At 45.7% G+C, this 20,216-nt stretch overlaps 1 protein-coding gene across 2 annotated transcripts in view; it reads left to right on the top strand.

Moving 5' to 3' along the window:
- The first annotated feature begins 10,992 nt into the window (after nucleotides 1–10,992).
- LOC141164758 (uncharacterized) overlaps nucleotides 10,993–20,216 on the top strand; it is a 75,933-nt gene continuing 66,709 nt past the window's right edge. Inside the window, exon 1 of one of the 2 annotated variants that reach the window (XM_073650302.1) lies at nucleotides 10,993–12,457. The gene's annotated coding sequence lies outside the window, so the exon portion shown is untranslated. Of the gene's footprint in view, nucleotides 12,458–12,488; nucleotides 12,608–20,216 lie in introns of those variants that run through there. The other variant, XM_073650330.1, reaches the window with a different exon arrangement.

The following is a 20,216-nucleotide window of genomic DNA, read 5'->3' as shown; positions in this document are numbered from 1 at the left end:
CTCCTTGGTCTTCATGGTGCTGTTTGCAGATCTCCTTGGTCTTCATGGTGTTGTTTGCAGATCTCCTTGGTCTCCATGGTGTTGTTTGCAGATCTCCTTGGTCTTCATGGTGTTGTTTGGTTATTGGTGCCTCTTGTTAATGGTGTTGCAGCCTCGGTGGCCTTTCAGAAAAGGTAAAGTATATATACTGACAGACATGTGACATTACATTGCACACAGCGGGACGTCCTGTCACTAAGCATGGGACTTATGAAGGGAATTGTTTGCACTAGAATTCTTTAGGTTCTTAATTTCAAAAGGAGCAGCACGGTGGCTCAGTGGTTAGCATTGTTACTTTGCAGTGCTGGGGTCCTGAGTTCAAATCCCACCAAGCACAACATCTGCAAGGCGTTTGTATGTTGTCCCCCTGCCTTTCGTGGGTTTCCTCCGGGGTCTCTGGTTTCCTCCCACACTCCAAAGACTGATAGGGAATGTAGATTGTGAGCACCGATGGGGACAGTGGCACTGTTGTCTCTGAAGCGCTGTGGAATTAATGGCGCTATATAAGTGAGTAAAATAAATAAAAAAAAATAAAATAAATGGGTGAATACATATGCACATGCCATTTTTTAGTTATTTGATCCCATAAATGTAATTTCTGCCTATATTTTCCTCACTTCTCCACCGTAGACTATTTAGTGCTGATGCATCAGACACAAATCAGATTACAGAGATATTTACAGACAGGTTGTAATGTAACAAAATAGGTAAAAAGCCAAGGGGGTGAATACTTTCTGAAGCCAATGTATGTATATACACCAGCCATGGACCTAAAATGTCAATGTTTTGTTCCCCGAGCTGCTTAGTTTTCACGTTTGCATTGTGGCCTGGCATATACAGTATAGACAATTACATACAATCAAAAGGATAACAAAAACAAATTACTAAACCTGATGTCATGGAAATGGCTCAGAGCTTAGCGGAGGGAATCACGCCTGTGACGATACAGAGTAAAATCTTAATTATGCCAGACATACTTTCTGATGGCAAGAGCAGCATACCTTTATATTTATGTTGACTCTTTAATCTCTGTTCTTCTATAGTTGATTAACACAGACTACTATTTGTATAACCCTGAATGTTATCTGTTCTTTGATTCTGAAACAATGATGTGTATTTACAAGAGCCCCTGTGATACCAACTTTGTAAATAGATTCTCTCAAACAGTGATAGGTGAGCCCTGCACCTTTACCTCTGACATGTGATATACACACTAAGCTTTGGGGTAGGAGGGTGAGAGCAGTTCTGCCATTCGGGGGGCTGAGCCCAGAGAAGCAGAAGGGACATGTGTTTTTTTGTGGTCTGGCCATATGGGGAAGTTTAGGAGAGCCACCTCAGGGGTCAGAATTGTCGGACGACCTGTAATTTCTTGAATAGTGTTCTCAGTGATATCCCAAAAGGAGCGCAGAACAGAACATTGCCACCATAAATGGAAGAAGCTCCCATCGACCTCCCCACACCTCCAGCAATTGGTCTGTGCGTTAGGTTTCCAGATCTTCGTTTGAAGAAGGTGAAATGTACCATCCGGTTATTACTTTATAGGAGTTTTCTTGGATTTTTACACAGCTTGTCGGTCCATGAGAGTGTTTGGAGATATAAAGGGTTTGCTCGGGTGTAAACTGGTATCCCAGAACTTTCTCCCAATTACTAATGTCTGGAGGGACTGGTAGATCGTGGAGAGGGTTTTAGTAGGTTTAGAGCTTCTAGCACATAATACCTCAAACGGGGTTAATTTACGTGTTATATCTAAGTTGTAATGAGTATTTTGAAGTATGTTCTTAAGTGAGTTATATTGGAGAAAGTTGAGGTTCGACAGACCTGGGAGCTAAAGTGAGTTTACTTTTTTGAGGTAAGAATCTGGTATTTGGATAGGAAGCATAGAAAATAGATATATGAATTTTGGGAGAATTAAACTTTTAAGTATATTCTTATGTCCTGTCCAGGAGAGGAAGGAGTCCCGCCATGTTTTAATAGTTTTAGTTACTTTATCTAATAACAGATGGTAGTTAAGGGATAATAGGTCCTTTTGGGATCTGCTCAAATTGATACCTAAATAAGATATGTAATGTTTGGGCCAGGAAAAGGCGTATATGGGGGGGGGGGGGATATTTAAATCTAGCGCTTCTGACTTTGACATATTCACCGTAAAGTTGGTTAATGAAATATAATCCTTTAATATGTGAATTAAGGTCGGGAAGATTTTAATAGGGTTGGACATCAGGATTAATAAGTCATCAGCAAAGGCAGCTGTTTTGTGCTGTGTTCCGCCTACTGTAACACCCGTTATTTCTCTGTTGAGTTGTATTGCTGCTAAAAGAGGTTCCATCGTTAGGATAAATAATATCGCGGATAGTGGACATCCTTGTCTCATGCCATTATAGATGGTGAATGGTTCCGTTAAAGAGCCATTGATTCTCATGCGAGCTGAGGGGTTTGTAGACATACTTAGGATGGCCTTGACTAGTTGAGCTGGGAAGTCAAAGATAAGAAGTGTTTCTTCCAGATAGGCCCAGTCCACCCCGTCAAAGCTAAGGAGTGTTTCTTCCAGATAGGTCCAGTCCACCCCAGTCAAAGTTAAGAAGTGTTTCTTCCAGATAGGTCCAGTCCACCCCGTCAAAGCTAAGGAGTGTTTCTTCCAGATAGGTCCAGTCCACCCCAGTCAAAGCTAAGAAGTGTTTCTTCCAGATAGGCCCAGTCCACCCCATCAAAGGCCTTCTCTGCATCAGTCCCCAGCATTAGGTGCAGTATTTTATGGGCATTATCTCTTCCTTCTCTTCCTCCTACAAAGCCTGTCTGGCTCGAAGATATTATATTAGAAAGGAATTTTGAAATACGACCAGCGATCAAACTGGCGAATAGTTTTAAATCCACGTTTAATAAAGGAATCGGTCGATAGCTACTACACAGTTCCTGATCTTTACCCACCTTATAAATCATGGATATTCTGGCTTCAAGAGCTTGAGCCGGGAACTGGTCGCCATCTATTACTGAATTGAATGAAGCCAGCAGGCGAGGCAAGAGGATCGAAGGGAACGACTTGTAATATGTGGCTGTAAAGCCGTCTGGGCCGGGTGCTTTGCCTGAAGGGCATCTTGACAGGGCGGACCTGAGCTCGTTTATTTGGAAGGGTCCTAGTTAGCTGCTGTTTTTGTAGGATTGTAATTTTTGGCATGTCTAGTTTGGATAAGACGGATTGAATTTTATGTCTCCTTTCTACTTTTTCCTTAGAGTTTTAATTTGGTCGTAAATTATACAATTGCTTATAGTAGTTTAAAAATTCCATTTCTATCTGGTCATAAGTAGACATGGGGGTCCCTCTTGGGCTTTTAATTGAATGTATGTAAGTTTGGGGTTGTCTTTGCCTAATTCTTGAGAGCATAAATTTCGATGCTTTATCGCCATGTACATACATTGTATTTCACCAAGATACCATTTTACAGCTCCAACGTTTAAAATATCCTTAAGCTGTTGTCTTTTTTTGGGATAGCAGCCTTAGCGTTTGAGGGTCCATTTGCTTCTTGTGTTTAAGTTCTAGGTCAGACATTTCCATATATCGTGTATTTATTCGATGCTGCTTTTGTTTGTTAACGAATGAGTTAATAGATATCAGTTCTCCTCTGATCACACATTCGTGAGCTTCTCACCAAATCGGTGCCGAAACCTCACCATTGTCATTTTGCTCAAAGTACTGACTCAGTACCTTGGTGATGCGGTCATGGGCATCAGGTAAGTTCAGCACCGATTCATTGAGCCGTCACGATCTATGAGTGGGGTAGGGTTTGTGTAGCGTCATCTCTAAGGTTACTATAGAGTGATCGGAGTACACATTGAGGATTTTTTAATCATGAGGAAAGTGTTTTTAGGAGCAATTCTATGGTAGGATTTGTGCGGGTGAGAGTAGAAGGTGTAATCGCGGTCATTTGGGTGCATGTACCTCCACACGTCAATCATTTGTAGTGACTGAATATGTGATTTTATTCTATTTTAAATCTCTCCGGGAGAACTTACTTTTCTTTTTTTGTGGTGTCTATTAGAGGTTCCAAAGCTACGTTGAGGTCCCCTCCTATAATAAGGACCCCCTCTCTGAATTCGCTAATTTTCCTCAAGGTCGCTATTAGCCATTTCATAAGCTTTTTGTTGGGGACGTATAGACTGCATATTGTTACTGGATTTCCTGCTAATAGTCCTTTTATGAAAATGAAACGTCCATTCGCATCTATGAGGGTTTCTCGGCTCTGGAAGGGTACTCCTTTCGCGATTGCTATTGAGACCCTGTTTGTGTAGAGGTGGCATGGCACCTTGTGTCATAGTGCGTTTGTTCAAAGTTAGGGAGTTTGGAAAGTTTGAAGTGTGTTTCCTGAATTAACAGGGTGTCCGCTTTCTGTTTTTTTAAGTAGATTTAGTTTGTGTCGTCTATTTACTGGAGAATTTAGCCCCTTAGCGTTGAGAGTGGCGATGGTGTATATCTGATCTTGTGAGTCCATCGTTGCGCTGAGTGTAACGTGGAGACTGGCGACTGGATTGTCGATTAACCATTTGCAACCAGTGGAAGATATTAGCTTGAGGGATTAAAGGTTTCTTGCTCATGTTGCTTCGGCTCCTTCTTTGGATGGCATTATTCTGGCTAATTACCTTTTTTAGTCTCTGAGATTTGGGAGATCCAGCTTGTCGCCATGCAAATGCATTTTGCAGGGGTTGATGTAGTGAAGCTGAGCGAAATTCCTCCAAGTCTGGATAGGTTGTTGGTGAAATATCCAGTAACTTACAAGCCTCTTTAATTTCAGCGGAGGATCTGACATTCGAGAGTTTCTTATCTCCTGCCGTGACGAGGAGGCCAAAGAGGAAAAAGCCATCTGAAGCGGTGGCCTTTTTTGTAGTAGGGCCCCTGTAAAAAGTTTTAACATGCATCTCTTCTTTAAAGTTGTGGTGGATAGATCTTGGAAGAGTTTTAGTTGGGTCTCTTCGTATGTTATCTCCTCTACTTCTCGAGCTCTGCGTAGAATAAGGTCCTAAAGAATCGGCAGAGAACGTCTCGCGGAGATTCATTCTGTTTCGGTTTGGGCCTTAGAGACCTCATGTACTCTAATCAGTTCCAAGTCTTTAGGGTCTTCCTCGAGTAGAAGTTTACTGAGAATTTCTTTTGCTGCTGTGTTTAAGGCTTCTGGGGCGATCGATTCCGGTAAGCCCTTAATTCGGATGTTGTTTCTTCGTTCTCGGTTCTCATGACCCTCTATTGTGGATTGTATGTTCTGAAGTTGAGTTTCATACGAGATGAATAGGTTACTGGTATGGTGTGTCATGGTTGCTTGATTATGTTCTACTGTTTCCAGTCTGTGGCCCTGTTGTACTAGGTCATGTTTGATCTCCGCTAGTTCCTTGCAGATGGGTTCTAACGAGGGTTACCCTGTTGTCTCTCATGTCCCCTCCAATATCTGAATCACTTTCTGGGAGAGAGTCTGAGTCCTCCTCTTGCTGTGGGTCATTGCGTTTAGAGGATTTGTCAAAATCTGGTATTCCTGCTTGTTTTTTCAAGAATTTGTCCACGTCTGCTTGTGTGACAGCTTTGGTTGGTTGAGAAGACATTCGAGGAGTTTTAACTCCCGATTTCCCCCCATGCTTAACTTTTGCGTGATAGGATTTGTTAGGGAAAAAAAAAAAGAGCTACGATTGAATCTCCTTTTGCCTACATGCGGAGACTTTTAATCGGATCGGGTCATTGCCTGTTCAGGGTTTGTTAGTTGTAATGAGACAGCTTAGCTCCTTCTTTGGTGGTGGGTGTCTGATTCTTCTTTGGCCACTATATGGCTGGGGGAGAGGGGTGCAATGGCTTTGAAGGGGTGTCTAAGGGTCCTGCGGCCGCAGGTGAGGCTCTGCACAGTACCTCAGGGACTCCTTTGTCTCCTTCCCTTTGTTGTCCTTAGGCTTTCACTGGGGGCTTCTCCTGTAAGCAAGTCCGGCCAGCACTGGACCCTTTGCGGATTGTAGAACCGGGGGAGCACACATGGACCTGTAGAACAACGCCAATGTCCCAGGCACCGGTCTGAACCCCACGTGTCGCAAAATGGCAGCGCCCAGCGACACCGCACCTCCTCCCCCAGCCGCACGTTTGTGACCGCTGTATGCGCGGACCGTTCCCGGCGAGACCCCGCTTAAGGAGTCGGGTTTCTCCGGTCCTTTCCAGAAGGGCTGGTGGAGGCAGTGAAAGTTGGTGACACTGTATGGCTGGGGGGGGGGGGACGAGAGCGACACAGGCCAGCCATCGGTCACGGCACGAGCGGTGACTCGCAGCTCCGACGGCTCTTGCTCACCTCACTCCTCTTCCCGCTCCCCTCGACCTCAGAACAGTCCTCGCCGGGCTGTGTCTGCAGCGACGTGTGACGCGGCTGCGTCTCCCCTCAGCGGTCCCAAGAGCTGCTAGGATGAGGAAAGGCTTTAGGCCTGCAGGTAGGCCTCAGTATAACTTTGGGCCCACATACAGGCTACAAGGCTCCGTTGTTTTCCTAAGAAAGACAGTCCATATAAGAGAGTGCCTAAGCTTTGTAGCCCCTCTCCAGAGTCTTTCAGGCGTTGATTAATAGATTATTCCTGCTTATTTGCGGAGATGTTAGATGATTACTTGAGGAGCTCTTAACCATGCGTCCTGTTCCTTCCCCTACTAGCTACGCCCCGTAAGAGTCAGACTTGAACCCAGAGAAACAGAAAGGAGATGTGTTTCTGAGACAGGGGGAGTCTTGGGACAGAGAGTCAGAAAGGCTTTGGAAGGAGAATGAGAGACATCCTTCAGGAAAGTAGATGGATTGCATGGCATCCAAAGAGACACAGATTTGTATTCTATGTGATTCTAGTCTAAGGGTACTGGCCCTGACTGGAAAGATTCGGATCTGCTCCATTAACCATCAGAGAGATATGGATACGTTTTGGGGAGTCCAGGAGAGGACGAAGGGGTCACCTGGCCCCATGGATATGTTGTTTTGGGGTTGCTAGGAGGGACCCACCAGTCGCCTAGAACCCATGGAGACATTTGAAGTTGCTAGGAGGGACTCGCCGGTTGCCTGGCCCCATGGAAACTCTTGGAGAGGCCAGATTTGGACCTTCGGGTCTCCTGGTCTTGTACCTCGATGGACTGCTAGCTTCCTAAGCTTGCTGCTACCTCCTCTCTGTGGGGGCCCACCAGAAGCGGGGGGGCCACTGGTTGAGGTAGTTGGCCTTGGAAGTCTCCAAAGTCGCAGCTGTTCTATCCCAGGCGGGCGGAGAAGGAAGGGTGAGACGGTGTAATGTTCTACCATCTTGGGCATTTGCTGGGACTGTTCTATGTGCTTATTGTCTGCCTTATGGTACAATAAAGTATTGTCACGCTGTTTTACCCACGCCCTGTGTTGTCTGAGTAGTGTTACGCCCACAGAAGACCCCGGGTCTTCACAACACCTTTTAGGAAAACAATACAGAACCACAATGAACTGTATCTCCCAGGCCTGACCATGATTATAACTCAAAGTCTGTATTTATCACATAAGTCACGCTCACATACCTTCCCTTGGTGACCTCAGATTGGGACTGGTCAATGCGATGTGGCTCCAGTCCCAAAAAATTATGAGATCCCCAATTTCCAGGATATCTGCCCACCCGGAGGTCCCAGGTTGGAGATATTAATGCCATATTTCCGATCATGATTTTAGCTGTCCATAGATAGGAAACCTGGTATATATATTGTTATCCATATGTCTGATATTAATTTGGAGCTTTTGTGCAGGCCGTGATGGAAGTAAAGGTGGTAGGACCTACGCCGTTCACACCAGGGCTGTGGAGTCGGTAGGCCAAACCTCTGACTCCATGACTCCCTCATATATGGCTGATGTGTAAGTGATAAATTTACTGTAGCACAGATTCATCTCAGTAAAGTCTAGACCCTTAGATCAGGAATAGGACGGACATTTATAGGACATTTCAGAACTTTCCAGAATTCTTATGAAAAAATATTCCCCACAAACTGCATTGAACGACTGCACCCAGTTTATTATATAGGTTAGTAGTTGGAGTCGGTCCATTTTATACCGACTCCACAGCCCTGGTTCACACACAAAAAAGTATTCATAACTGGACTTAGTTGCCCTAATGTCTGATATTCTTGGCCAAATGTATCTGTGAAGAGAGGAAACTTATTTCCCCAGGCGAGAAAATCACCCCCCAGCCTCTTGTATACACTGAACCCACTTCAATTACCTGTTCACAGCAGGAGGTCATAGCTAAATAAGTGTGTAATGCAGTGGTCTTAGAGTGCGAGTTCTTGTTCCTTTCCCAAGTTATAATTAGGCCATGCTTCAACGTTCAATATAAGGGTGACAAAAAAGGAAAGAAACCAGTGTGTAACAAAAGATGGAACTGTGATAATGACGGGGAGGAAGACTTCATTTCCTGGGACAATTTCAAGGTGATCAAGGACCACAATTCCTGGTGTGTCTCCTCTTACATTGCTGAGCCCGGCTGCAGAGGTCACGGTCCATGTAAGGACCACAATTCCCGGTGTGTCTCCTCATACATTGCTGAGCCCGGCTGCAGAGGTCACGGTCCATGTAAGGACCACAATTCCCGGTTTTTCTCCTCATACATTGCTGAGCCCGGCTGCTAAGGTCACGGTCCATGTAAGGACCACAATTCCCGGTGTGTCTCCTCATACATTGCTGAGCCCGGCTGCAGAGGTCACAGTCCATGTAAGGACCACAATTCCTGGTGTTTCTCCTCACACATTGCTGAGCCCGGCTGCTGAGGTCACGGTCCATGTAAGGACCACAATTCCCGGTGTGTCTCCTCATACATTGCTGAGCCCGGCTGCAGAGGTCACGGTCCATGTAAGGACCACAATTCCCGGTGTGTCTCCTCATACATTGCTGTGCCCGGCTGCAGAGGTCACGGTACATGTAAGGACCACAATTCCCGGTGTGTCTCCTCATACATTGCTGAGCCCGGCTGCAGAGGTCACGGTCCGTGTAAGGACCACAATTCCCGGTGTGTCTCCTCATACATTGCTGAGCCCGGCTGCAGAGGTCACGGTCCGTGTAACGACGACAATTCCCGGTGTGTCTCCTCATACATTGCTGTGCCCGGCTGCAGAGGTCACGGTCCATGTAAGGACCACAATTCCTGGTGTTTATCCTCATACATTGCTGAGCCCGGCTGCAGAGGTCACAGTCCATGTAAGGACCACAATTCCCGGTGTGTCTCCTCATACATTGCTGAGCCCGGCTGCAGAGGTCACAGTCCATGTAAGGACCACAATTCCCGGTGTGTCTCCTCACACATTGCTGAGCCCGGCTGCAGAGGTCACGGTCCATGTAAGGACCACAATTCCTGGTGTTTATCCTCATACATTGCTGAGCCCGGCTGCAGAGGTCACAGTCCATGTAAGTACCACAATTCCCGGTGTGTCTCCTCACACATTGCTGAGCCCGGCTGCAGAGGTCACAGTCCGTGTAAGGACCACAATTCCTGGTGTGTCTCCTCACACATTGCTGAGCCCGGCTGCAGAGGTCACGGTCCATGTAAGGACCACAATTCCCGGTGTGTCTCCTCATACATTGCTGAGCCCGGCTGCAGAGGTCACAGTCCATGTAAGGACCACAATTCCCGGTGTGTCTCCTCACACATTGCTGAGCCCGGCTGCAGAGGTCACGGTCCATGTAAGGACCACAATTCCTGGTGTTTCTCCTCATACATTGCTGAGCCCGGCTGCAGAGGTCACAGTCCATGTAAGGACCACAATTCCCGGTGTGTCTCCTCACACATTGCTGAGCCCGGCTGCAGAGGTCACGGCCCGTGTAAGGACCACAATTCCCGGTGTGTCTCCTCATACATTGCTGAGCCCGGCTGCAGAGGTCACGGTCCATGTAAGGACCACAATTCCCGGTGTGTCTCCTCATACATTGCTGAGCCCGGCTGCAGAGGTCACGGTCCGTATAAGGACCACAATTCCTGGTATGTCTCCTCATACATTGCTGAGCCCGGCTGCAGAGGTCACGGTCCATGTAAGGACCACAATTCCTGGTGTTTATCCTCATACATTGCTGAGCCCGGCTGCAGAGGTCACGGTCCATGTAAGGACCACAATTCCCGGTGTGTCTCCTCATACATTGCTGAGCCCGGCTGCAGAGGTCACTGTCCATGTAAGGACCACAATTCCTGGTGTGTCTCCTCATACATTGCTGAGCCCGGCTGCAGAGGTCACGGTCCATGTAAGGACCACAATTCCCGGTGTGTCTCCTCTTACATTGCTGAGCCCGGCTGCAGAGGTCACGGTCCGTGTAAGGACCACAATTCCCGGTGTGTCTCCTCATACATTGCTGAGCCCGGCTGCAGAGGTCACGTTCCGTGTAAGGACCACAATTCCCGGTGTGTCTACTCATACATTGCTGAGCCCGGCTGCAGAGGTCACGGTCCATGTAAGGACCACAATTCCCGGTGTGTCTCCTCATACATTGCTGAGCCCGGCTGCAGAGGTCACTGTCCATGTAAGGACCACAATTCCTGGTGTGTCTCCTCTTACATTGCTGAGCCCGGCTGCAGAGGTCACGGTCCATGTAAGGACCACAATTCCCGGTGTGTCTCCTCAACATTGCTGAGCCCGGCTGCAGAGGTCACGGTCCATGTAAGGACCACAATTCCTGGTGTTTCTCCTCATACATTGCTGAGCCCGGCTGCAGAGGTCACGGTCCATGTAAGGACCACAATTCCCGGTGTGTCTCCTCTTACATTGCTGAGCCCGGCTGCAGAGGTCACGGTCCGTGTAAGGACCACAATTCAGTCGGCCTCGGTTGGACCAATATGGACAGGATTGATAAAATCACATCACAGTGAGCATTGAAGTGAATAAGTAATGGTGTTTTCAAAGGGTTAAAGGAGTTTGAGCCAGCTGCCCACGCTTAGGTCCAAAGTCCACACTCTCTACAGAATATGATGACGCCCACCACGCTTCATAGCCAAAAATATCGTCTGATAATGAGACTTGGCCAGGAGGACGCACTCGAAAACTCTGACTCTCATTATACCTTTTCCGAGATGGCAGCTGTAGAGATCCAAGAAGAATTGACCTTCTACGTGTGTACGAACGTCTACACCGATCCAGTGACTCTACCTTGTGGACACAACTTCTGCCAGATGCGCATCACGAGAATGTGAGACAACCAGATGGAAGGAGAACCCACATGTCCTGAATGTATGGAAAGGTTCAGTAGACGACCCCCAAGATGAATTGACCTTCTACGTGTGTACGAACGTCTACACCGATCCGGTGACTCTACCTTGTGGACACAACTTCTGCCAGATGCGCATCACGAGAATGTGAGACAACCAGATGGAAGGAGAACCCACATGTCCTGAATGTATGGAAAGGTTCAGTAGACGTCCCCCAAGATGAATTGACCTTCTACGTGTGTACGAACGTCTACACCGATCCGATGACTCTACCTTGTGGACACAACTTCTGCCAGATGCGCATCACGAGAATGTGAGACAACCAGATGGAAGGAGAACCCACATGTCCTGAATGTATGGAAAGGTTCAGTAGACGACCCCCAAGATGAATTGACCTTCTACGTGTGTATGAACGTCTACAACGATCCGGTGACTCTACCTTGTGGACACAACGTCTGCCAGATGTGCATCACGAGAATGTGAGACAACCAGATGGAAGGAGAACCCACATGTCCTGAATGTATGGAAAGGTTCAGTAGACGACCCCCCAAAGTCAGAAGGAACCTTTGAATGAGCAACATAGCGAAGACCCTCTTATACAGTCAAGAAACACGTGTTCCGCACCTTCTGCATTCACTGCCACGTACCTGCCGTCAATTCCTGCTTATACGCAAAGCTTCTGTGTGCAACGGCCACCTGAAAAGTCTACAGTAAAGCAGAACATCATTCATGATCTCATGATTTCTTCTGGACATAAGGGAGTGTTCTGTCCACCAGCAATTACTGGACCATTACTGCTCCAAGGACAAATGTTGTATCTGCACTTCCTACCTGGAGAACGAACACAAGGACCACTAGCTGGTTCCATTTGAGATTGTCTTGGCCAAAAAGAGGGACTAAAAGGACGTTGACTAAAAGGAGGGAAGAGATCGAGGGAAAACTTCCTGAACTGCATGAGAAGATGGAGGAACTCCAAGACAAAGCCGTCTACATCTCCAACCGAGTGAGGTCCATCTTTCATGAGTTTAATAAACAGTTAAAAATCTTAAAGAAACAGGTGATAAATGAGATTCGTGTATCGGAAGAAAATGTGACGCTCTTCATCTCTGATCTGATCCACCATCTGGAGAAGACCGAGCTGGCTATTAAACAGATCCACATTAAGGAGCAGTTCACAGGAATGGATCCATGAATTGTCCTACAGGAATCAGTGAAGGATATCGTTTCTGATAATGTAGGTGATCTTGATGGGGGTCAGATCCTAGAAATACTGAAGACCGGTCTGTCTGATATTCTGACAGGTATTACTGACGAGAAGTCATCGGTGAAAGCTCATGTGTAACTGGATCTAAACATGGCTGCCCATAAGACGGAGCTAATCCAGGTATATCTGGAAACTTCTGAGAGGTTCCAGGCTCGACAAGCTTTAAGCAACAACTGCACAGTACCACTTCTCCTGTCCTATATGTATACACTGCACAGTACCACTCCTCCTGTCCTGTATATATACACTGCACAGTACCACTCCTCCTGTATATATACACTGCACAGTACCACTCCTCCTGTCCTGTATATATACACTGCACAGTACCACTCCTCCTGTCCTGTATATATACACTGCACAGTACCACTCCTCCTGTATATATACACTGCACAGTACCACTCCTCCTGTCCTGTATATATACACTGCACAGTACCACTCCTCCTGTATATATACACTGCACAGTACCACTCCTCCTGTCCTGTATATATACACTGCACAGTACCACTCCTCCTGTCCTGTATATATACACTGCACAGTACAGCTCCTCCTGTATATATACACTGCACAGTACCACTCCTCCTGTATATATACACTGCACAGTACCACTCCTCCTGTCCTGTATATATACACTGCACAGTACCACTCCTCCTGTCCTGTATATATACACTGCACAGTACCACTCCTCCTGTCCTGTATATATACACTGCACAGTACCACTCCTCCTGTATATATACACTGCACAGTACCACTCCTCCTGTCCTGTATATATACACTGCACAGTACCACTCCTCCTGTATATATATATACACTGCACAGTACCACTCCTCCTGTATATATACACAGCACAGTACCACTCCTCCTGTCCTGTATATATACACTGCACAGTACTTCTTCTGTCCTGTATATATACACTGCACAGTACCACTCCTCCTGTCCTGTATATATACACTGCACAGTACTACTCCTCCTGTCCTGTATATATACACTGCACAGTATTACTCCTCCTGTCCTGTATATATACACTGCACAGTACCACTTCTCCTGTCCTATATGTATACACTGCACAGTACCACTCCTCCTGTCCTGTATATATACACTGCACAGTACAGCTCCTCCTGTATATATACACTGCACAGTACCACTCCTCCTGTATATATACACTGCACAGTACCACTCCTCCTGTCCTGTATATATACACTGCACAGTACCACTCCTCCTGTCCTGTATATATACACTGCACAGTACCACTCCTCCTGTCCTGTATATATACACTGCACAGTACCACTCCTCCTGTATATATACACTGCACAGTACCACTCCTCCTGTCCTGTATATATACACTGCACAGTACCACTCCTCCTGTATATATATACACTGCACAGTACCACTCCTCCTGTATATATACACAGCACAGTACCACTCCTCCTGTCCTGTATATATACACTGCACAGTACTTCTTCTGTCCTGTATATATACACTGCACAGTACCACTCCTCCTGTCCTGTATATATACACTGCACAGTACTACTCCTCCTGTCCTGTATATATACACTGCACAGTACTACTCCTCCTGTCCTGTATATATACACTGCACAGTACCACTTCTCCTGTCCTATATGTATACACTGCACAGTACCACTCCTCCTGTCCTGTATATATACACTGCACAGTACCACTTCTTCTGTCCTATATGTATACACTGCACAGTACCACTTCTCCTGTCCTATATGTATACACTGCACAGTACCACTCCTCCTGTATATATACACTGTACAGTACCACTCCTCCTGTCCTGTATATATACACTGCACAGTACCACTCCTCCTGTCCTGTATATATACGCTGCACAGTACCACCTCTCCTGTCATGTATATATACACTGCACAGTACCACTCCTCCTGTCCAGTATATATACACTGCACAGTACCACTCCTCCTGTCCTGTATATATATGCACTGCACAGTACCACTCCTCCTGTATATATATACACTGCACAGTACCACTCCTCCTGTCCTGTATATATACACTGCACTGTACCACTTATCCTGTCCTGTATATATACACGGCATAGTACCACTTCTCCTGTCCTGTATATATACACTGCACAGTATCACTCCTCCTGTCCTGTATATATACACTGCACACTACCACTTCTCCTGTCCTGTATATATACACTGCACAGTACCACTTCTCCTGTCCTATATGTATACATTGCACAGTATCACTTCTCCTGTCCTATAAGTATACACTGCACAGTATCACTTCTCCTGTCCTATATGTATACACTGCACAGTATCACTTCTCCTGTCTTATATGTATACACTGCACAGTATCACTGCTGTCCTGTATATATACACTGCACAGTACCACTCCTCCTGTATATATACACTGCACAGTACCACTCCTCCTGTATATATACCCTGCACAGTACCGCTCCTCCTGTATATATACACTGCACAGCACAGCTCCTCCTGTATATATACCCTGCACAGTACAGCTCCTCCTGTATATATACACTGCACAGTACAGCTCCTCCTGTATATATACACTGCACAGTACAGCTCCTCCTGTATATATACACTGCACAGTACAGCTCCTCCTGTATATATACACTGCACAGTACCACTCCTTCTGTATATATACACTGCACAGTACCACTCCTCCTGTCCTGTATATATACACTGCACAGTACCACTCCTCCTGTCCTGTATATATACACTGCACAGTACCACTTCTCCTGTCCTGTATATATACACTGCACAGTACCACTCCTCCTGTCCTGTATATATACACTGCACAGTACCACTGCTGTCCTGTATATATACACTGCACAGTACAGCTCCTCCTGTATATATACACTGCACAGTACCACTCCTCCTGTATATATACACTGCACAGTACCACTCCTTCTGTCCTGTATATATACACTGCACAGTACCACTCCTCCTGTCCTGTATATATACACTGCACAGTACCACTCCTCCTGTCCTGTATATATACACTGCACAGTACCACTCCTGTCCTGTATATATACACTGCACAGTACCACTCCTCCTGTATATATATACTGCACAGTACCACTCCTCCTGTATATATACATTGCACAGTACCACTCCTCCTGTATATATACACTGCACAGTACCACTCCTCCTGTATATATACACTGCACAGTACCACTCCTCCTGTATATATACACTGCACAGTACCACTCCTCCTGTCCTGTATATATACACTGCACAGTACCACTCCTCCTGTATATATATACTGCACAGTACCACTCCTCCTGTATATATACACTGCACAGTACCACTCCTCCTGTATATATACACTGCACAGTACCACTCCTCCTGTATATATACACTGCACAGTACCACTCCTCCTGTATATATATACTGCACAGTACCACTCCTCCTGTATATATACACTGCACAGTACCACTCCTCCTGTATATATACACTGCACAGTACCACTCCTCCTGTATATATACACTGCACAGTACCACTTCTCCTGTCCTGTATATATACACTGCACAGTACCACTCCTCCTGTCATGTATATATACACTGCACAGTACCACTCCTCCTGTATATATATACTGCACAGTACCACTCCTCCTGTATATATACATTGCACAGTACCACTCCTCCTGTATATATACACTGCACAGTACCACTCCTCCTGTATATATACACTGCACAGTACCACTCCTCCTGTATATATACACTGCACAGTACCACTTCTCCTGTCCTGTATATATACACTGCACAGTACCACTCCTCCTGTATATATATACTGCACAGTACCACTCCTCCTGTATATATACACTGCACAGTACCACTCCTCCTGTATATATACACTGCACAGTACCACTCCTCCTGTATATATACACTGCACAGTACCACTCCTCCTGTATATATACACTGCACAGTACCACTCCTCCTGTATATATATACTGCACAGTACCACTCCTCCTGTATATATACACTGCACAGTACCACTCCTCCTGTATATATACACTGCACAGTACCACTCCTCCTGTATATATACACTGCACAGTACCACTCCTCCTGTATATATACACTGCACAGTACCACTCCTCCTGTATATATACACTGCACAGTACCACTTCTCCTGTCCTGTATATATACACTGCACAGTACCACTCCTCCTGTATATATATACTGCACAGTACCACTCCTCCTGTATATATACACTGCACAGTACCACTCCTCCTGTATATATATACTGCACAGTACCACTCCTCCTGTATATATACACTGCACAGTACCACTCCTCCTGTATATATACACTGCACAGTACCACTCCTCCTGTATATATATACTGCACAGTACCACTCCTCCTGTATATATACACTGCACAGTACCACTCCTCCTGTATATATACACTGCACAGTACCACTCCTCCTGTATATATACACTGCACAGTACCACTCCTCCTGTATATATACACTACACAGTACAGCTCCTCCTGTATATATACCCTGCACAGTACCGCTCCTCCTGTATATATACACTGCACAGTACCACTCCTCCTGTATATATATACTGCACAGTACCACTCCTCCTGTATATATACACTGCACAGTACCACTCCTCCTGTATATATACACTGCACAGTACAGCTCCTCCTGTATATATACCCTGCACAGTACAGCTCCTCCTGTGTATATACACTGCACAGTACCACTCCTCCTGTATATATACACTGCACAGTACAGCTCCTCCTGTCCTGTATATATACACTGCACAGTACCACTCCTCCTGTATATATATACACTGCACAGTACCACTCCTCCTGTATATATACACAGCACAGTACCACTCCTCCTGTCCTGTATATATACACTGCACAGTACCACTTCTTCTGTCCTGTATATATACACTGCACAGTACCACTCCTCCTGTCCTGTATATATACACTGCACAGTACTACTCCTCCTGTCCTGTATATATACACTGCACAGTACCACTTCTCCTGTCCTATATGTATACACTGCACAGTACCACTCCTCCTGTCCTGTATATATACACTGCACAGTACCACTCCTCCTGTATATATACACAGCACAGTACCACTCCTCCTGTCCTGTATATATACACTGCACAGTACCACTTCTTCTGTCCTGTATATATACACTGCACAGTACCACTCCTCCTGTCCTGTATATATACACTGCACAGTACTACTCCTCCTGTCCTGTATATATACACTGCACAGTACCACTTCTCCTGTCCTATATGTATACACTGCACAGTACCACTCCTCCTGTCCTGTATATATACACTGCACAGTACCACTCCTCCTGTCCTGTATATATACACTGCACAGTACCACTCCTCCTGTCCTGTATATATACACTGCACAGTACCACTCCTCCTGTATATATACACTGCACAGTACCACTCCTCCTGTCCTGTATATATACACTGCACAGTACCACTCCTCCTGTCCTGTATATATACACTGTACAGTACCACTCCTCCTGTCCTGTATATATACACTGCACAGTACCACTCCTCCTGTATATATACACTGCACAGTACCACTCCTCCTGTATATATACACTGCACAGTACCACTCCTCCTGTATATATACACTGCACAGTACCACTCCTCCTGTCCTGTATATATACACTGTACAGTACCACTCCTCCTGTCCTGTATATATACACTGCACAGTACCACTCCTCCTGTATATATACACTGCACAGTACCACTCCTCCTGTATATATACACTGCACAGTACCACTCCTCCTGTATATATACACTGCACAGTACCACTCCTCCTGTATATATACACTGCACAGTACCACTCCTCCTGTCCTGTATATATACACTGCACAGTACCACTCCTCCTGTCCTGTATATATACACTGCACAGTACCACTCCTCCTGTATATATACACTGCACAGTACCACTCCTCCTGTCCTGTATATATACACTGCACAGTACCACTCCTCCTGTCCTGTATATATACACTGCACAGTACCACTCCTCCTGTATATATACACTGCACAGTACCACTCCTCCTGTCCTGTATATATACACTGCACAGTACAGCTCCTCCTGTCCTGTATATATACACTGCACAGTACCACTCCTCCTGTATATATACACTGCACAGTACAGCTCCTCCTGTATATATACACTGCACAGTACCACTCCTCCTGTATATATACACTGCACAGTACAGCTCCTCCTGTCCTGTATATATACACTGCACAGTACCACTCCTCCTGTATATATACACTGCACGGTACCACTCCTCCTGTCCTGTATATATACGCTGCACAGTACAGCTCCTCCTGTCCTGTATATATACACTGCACAGTACCACTCCTCCTGTCCTGTATATATACACTGCACAGTACCACTCCTCCTGTATATATACACTGCACGGTACCACTCCTCCTGTCCTGTATATATACGCTGCACAGTACAGCTCCTCCTGTCCTGTATATATACACTGCACAGTACCACTCCTCCTGTCCTGTATATATACACTGCACAGTACCACTCCTCCTGTATATATACACTGCACAGTACCACTCCTCCTGTATATATTCACTGCACAGCACCACTCCTCCTGTCCTGTATATATACACTGCACAGTACCACTCCTCCTGTCCTGTATATATACACTGCACAGTACCGCTCCCCCTGTCCTGTATATATTCACTGCACAGTATTGCTCCTCCTGTCCTGTATATATACACTGCACAGTACCACTCCTCCTGTATATATACACTGCACAGTACCACTCCTCCTGTCCTGTATATATACACTGCACAGTACCACTCCTCCTGTCCTGTATATATACACTGCACAGTACCACTCCTCCTGTCCTGTATATATACACTGCACAGTACCACTCCTCCTGTCCTGTATATATACACTGCACAGTACCACTCCTCCTGTCCTGTATATATACACTGCACAGTACCACTCCTCCTGTCCTGTATATATACACTGCACAGCACCACTCCTCCTGTCCTGTATATATACACTGCACAGTACCACTCCTCTTGTCCTGTATATATACACTGCACAGTACCACTCCTCCTGTCCTGTATATATACACTGCACAGTACCACTTCTCCTGTATATATACACTGCACAGTACCACTCCTCCTGTATATATACACTGCACAGTACCACTCCTCCTGTATATATACACTGCACAGTACCACTCCTCCTGTATATATACACTGCACAGTACAGCTCCTCCTGTATATATACACTGTACAGTACAGCTCCTCCTGTATATATACACTGCACAGTACAGCTCCTCCTGTATATATACACTGTACAGTACAGCTCCTCCTGTATATATACAGTACATGACAGAACAATAATACATTACAGGACAGCGAACATAAGAACAAAACAAGACGACAAATCACAGAAAATAGAAACAAAATAAATCACCGCAGGAATATATATATATATACAGGAAATAAATATTATAAAACCTATAAGACCCCCGGCCCAGCTTCATCCATACTACTATATACAATCCCACACAACACTCACACCGTCCTATATACACATAAAACACCGTCCTATATACAAGATTATATACAATAAAACACTAAACCTAATATAACGTATATACAACCGGACACTAACACTAACCTACTGGTCCCACTGCCTGACCTTAGTCACCCCCTTACCGCACCTCATTCACACCGCAGAAAACCAAAAATAAC

Source organism: Phyllobates terribilis, unplaced genomic scaffold (genome assembly GCF_046119375.1).
Source record: "Phyllobates terribilis strain yellow unplaced genomic scaffold, ASM4611937v1 Scaffold_1__5_contigs__length_1240528914, whole genome shotgun sequence".
In the NCBI taxonomy this organism is placed as follows: domain Eukaryota; kingdom Metazoa; phylum Chordata; class Amphibia; order Anura; family Dendrobatidae; genus Phyllobates; species Phyllobates terribilis.
This window is presented reverse-complemented; position numbering and strand designations above follow the sequence as displayed.